This window comes from Helianthus annuus, chromosome 15 (genome assembly GCF_002127325.2).
Source record: "Helianthus annuus cultivar XRQ/B chromosome 15, HanXRQr2.0-SUNRISE, whole genome shotgun sequence".
NCBI classification, from domain to species: domain Eukaryota; kingdom Viridiplantae; phylum Streptophyta; class Magnoliopsida; order Asterales; family Asteraceae; genus Helianthus; species Helianthus annuus.
In genome coordinates this window covers 159,504,636-159,509,032 of record NC_035447.2, presented here as the reverse complement: position 1 = coordinate 159,509,032, position 4,397 = coordinate 159,504,636, and the positions used below count along the sequence as shown (strand labels likewise).

General features: G+C 35.6%; 1 long non-coding RNA gene across 1 annotated transcript; it reads left to right on the top strand.

Annotated features, from left to right (window-relative positions):
* The first annotated feature begins 2,212 nt into the window (after positions 1–2,212).
* Positions 2,213–3,294, top strand: LOC118487286. The gene is made up of 2 exons (XR_004881225.1): positions 2,213–2,805; positions 3,100–3,294. It is a non-coding gene; the product is annotated as an uncharacterized LOC118487286 (long non-coding RNA).
* The last annotated feature ends 1,103 nt before the right edge of the window (positions 3,295–4,397 follow it).

The window sequence follows — 4,397 nt, the reverse complement described above, 5'->3', positions numbered from 1 at the left end:
GATCAGACCTCTCAATTGAGGGGTTTGATTTTTGTTTTAATTAAAATCAGTAATATAAGTTTCAATTTTTGACAACATTGGCCCCTCACCTTTGTTTAACATAGAGTTTTGTTGTTTTAAACCTATTTAAGTTATTTTTTGACTTGTAGTTAACTAGGTTATAAATTCCTAGTTAATTAATTCTTGTTTACTTAAACTTTATAATTCTAATATAAAGTTTTATATTTCCGGGGTGTTACAACTGGCTGCGTGGATAGTATTTTGTCAAATACGCGTAGTATCGCGTGGTACGTGCTCAAACTCGAAAAATATAGTTTCTTACCGTTTTAATTTATTTTTCCTTCCGAACATGATTAAAATTACCATTCTAATCATAACAAATTATTTTAGGATTTTAACATTGATCGGGTGGTCACCGATGTTTGTTTCGAATTTTGTTCGTTACGCGATAAGCGTTTATCTTATTGTTGCTAACATAATTTTTATCGGAATTTGGATTTACCAACACATCAAATATCACATATAAACATCAATATCAATCTGTTACAGCCTTTTTATTTATTCATAACACGTGTTACATTTGTACGGTACAACCTAAATAGTCGGGTGTCACATTAGGTGGTGGCAGGTTATTTATTAAAATATTCTTTAAATATAAATAGGTAAAAGGACTAATTTATCTTTAAGTGGGGTCTACTTGGTTAGGTTTAACCATGAAAACTAATTGGATTAGGGATAAAGGACATAATATGCAAGGGTTTGCAAACATTGAGTACGTTTTTTTTGTATTTTTTTAAAGACAAGAGACATAGTTTGTAATCTGCTGTTAACATAAAGAACGATTTTTTATAGGGATAATTACATATTTCCCCTTAAAAACACCCTTAATTGCATATTTACCCAGGCCTAAATAAAAATTAAATATTTCCCCTTCTCTATTAAAATGACAAAACTACCCACCTCTAAATTAAAAGATCTTGCTTACAGAAAAATTTAGGTTCATAGTTATCATTCTAGATTCACACGCTCGACTTTTCAGTCAGACATCTTCTTCTCAATCCTTTTTGGGGTGCTTTCTATGATGCTGGATAACAAGATTCATGATGATAAGTTTCATCAGACTTATGAAACATTCGTAAAAAAGATGGGCGTTTCGCCGGGTGTTAAGTCGTTTAATCTGGTATTAAAGGCTCATGTTAAAGCAGGTCGGGTTGACCAGGCTCATGAGTTGGTTACTGAGATGGAAAGTAAAGGTGATGTGAAATCAGAGGGTATTTGGATAGTGGGAAAAAGAGCGCGTTCGATGCGGTGGTGAAACGGATTTTTGAAAACGGTTTGGAGCCGAATTTGATCGCTTATAATCATAGAATTTTGAGGTAGTGTAAGAATAAAGAATGTGCTAGGGCTAGGAAGTTGTTGGATGAAATGATATCAAAAGGTGTGGAGCCTGATTTGTCTAGTTATAACGCTATTATTTTTGGGTTTTGTAAGGCTGGAGATTTGGAATCTGCACGAAAGGTTCTTGAAAAAAGGTGAGTGATGGTTACGTAAAGGCAACATCTTTCGGTTATAAACTTGCGAGTCGTTTATTTTCAGGAAGAAAACCGATTTCAATAAGTCGAGCAATTTACCTTTTTGGATATTGTTACCCCAAATGGTAAAAAAAATGGCATTTATCTTTTTCATTTTTGGATATTGTTAAATGGAATTTTTGTGGTTGTTCTTTAGGGGTGATTTTTTTGGTACTGTAATGGATTAACATTTTGGCATTTTGTTTTTTTAGATGATTGTCAGTTGTATTTTTTATGATTGTTACTCTAGTTCGTGAGAAAAAATAATGAACAAAATAACTTAATGAAAAAATGCAAGTAGTGAAAAAGACAAAAACTAGTAAAAAAATGATGAATATGTAATTTTGTAAAGTTTAATAAAATAAAGGGTAAAATAGTCTTTCTATAATTTAATTTTAACAAATTAAATCAAAATGAGTAAATTTACAATTTTACTAGTTAATAAAGGGGAAATATGCAATTTAATTTTTGACTCGGATATATATGGAATTTCAAAGTTTTTCAAGGGGAAATATGAAAAAAAATAAATAATAGAAAACCCTTTTTTATATTAACTTATTTTTTCCTTTGGTCACTTTTGAATTTCTTTGCTATATGATTACTGATGATGTATAAATCGTGGAAACCAGGTGTTACAAATTTTAACAGTTCGGCCATAGTTACCACAAGTGCAAATATGTTGAAGTTGAAGGGCTACTTGGGTGCGATCGATGTCTTTCTAAAACTAAAACCCTAGCCGATCCTTGAAAAGTCTCCAAATCCCTCCCCCCTGTATCAATCAAGCTTCTTTCTGAAAGGTCCTCATTAATTTCTGCCGTGTTTTTGACTTTTCGATTAGGCTCAAAATTGGTTGATTGAATCCTCATATTTCTCCCTTTGTCTGACCTAAGGTGTTTGTGGAAGAAAGAAGCTTGATTGATTCTGTCTGTCTGTCTGTCAATGGCACCACTTATAAACAGGTTCCCTTTTGTAGCTAATCATTTAAAGAAAATGATAAACAAGCTCAATGAAAGTGGTGAGAAACATGTCATAAAATCATGGTCTCGTGCGTCTATGATTATTCCTGAAATGGTGGGCCATCGTATTGCCATCCATAATGGAAAGAAACATCGCCCGATTCAGATTAAAGATGCTATGGTAGGGCACAAGTTGGGAGAATTTGCACTTACACGAGCGCGTAAGCCACAAAAGCAGCAAAATGTCAAGAAGCCTGGGAAGAAGAAGTGATTAGCAGGTGATTCTACTCAAACTTGTTCCTTTGTATTTTGATTGGCTGATTATGCCCAGTTCCTTGTTTTTTTCCGATTGAAATAACACAATGCTTTTCTTTATGTGATGATGAATGGCTTTCTTTCAACAACTTATGCTACTCTAGACACCCCATTTCAATAGACTGCAAAAAGAATGACATTTTGGCATTTGTGTCTTCTTATCATCTGCCGGCTAACCTCATATTATGAATGGCTATTGTTTGTGGCTTCAAAATTATTTTCTAATCCAGTGCTAACGCTAAATATATCACGTGCAGTGCCTAAGAAAGACATGCTGCCATCAAATGTTTATGCTTGAGCTTTAGTGATGATCCCTTACTCTGCACCATTATTGTTTTGTGACCCTTTCAGTATCAGCATGCCAAACATATTAGGATTGATATTGTTGTGACTGGTTATTTCACAACTCAACAGGAAATGCAAATACCTATAAATCTATAGGTTTCTATTAAGTTTCTGAACTAGTACAAATAAGAACAGAATGTAATGCAAGATAACTGAAGAAGAAGGGGATGGGAAGCTTAGGGTTTACAGAGTAGGAGGTGGGAAGAAGAAGCCAATAACCTTCTAACAATATTCATTCATGCCCTGTGTTTCGGTTCTATACCTTTTTATATACCACCATGTTTCTTTCCCCCAATTGACAGGTCCGTGTAACTTGATGGGTGTCTTGAGCTGGGCCTGTTGGCTCAGGCCCATTAGGTTCATAACATTACCGCCTCCATTAAAATTCACCTTGTCCTCAAGGTGAAAAGTAGCTACATTATGTGAAAGCATTCGGATTGTAAGTAGTGTAAAATCGCTCTTGAGAAGAAGGAGCTCATTAGGCTGTTCCAGCCGCTGGGCTTCCAAAATGACAATGACATAACACGGAAGGAGGTAACAAGCAATTGCTAATGGTTGATGTCCATAAAGTGCAGCAAATAAGGTCATAACAGGAACCAATTGTGCAATTTTGGAAAGCGTTAGCCATGCTTCTTCACAAGGAGGCATATTGCAAAACAAGCATAAGAGAAAGTCTAGCTGTGAAAGCAAGCAGGCATGGTTGAAGAGATAAGCAGCAAGAGTTCGGGTCCCCTCATGGACACGGTGTAGAAATGCTGATGTATATGGACAAATGTATCCATGTGCTATAGACATACTGCTCGCTTCTTGCAATTGCGTGAAATAAACATATAGCTGTAGAAAATAATTCTCAGGTAGAGAGCTTGATGATGGTGGCAAGATGTTTATATCTAGGGTGATTCGGTTACAGCAATGCTTGAAAACAAACCAAGTGATAAGATGATCAAAACCAAATTGTAAGATGCTAGCTAAAGAGCTTGGAAGTGTGGTGGAATGAGGATCGGCAAGTTTGTAAAAGAAGGATCGGGTCAGCACACGAGATAGGAGAAGGACAATGCAATGGGGACGTGTGCGAGACGGAGGCGGTTCTGGTGGTGGTTTAAGGACGAAAACAGATTCCAGTAGCAAGGAACGTAGAACAATCAAACATTGCATATTCACTGTGATAACCTGCGTTGCATCTGATTTAGCACATCTTGTCAAGTCCACC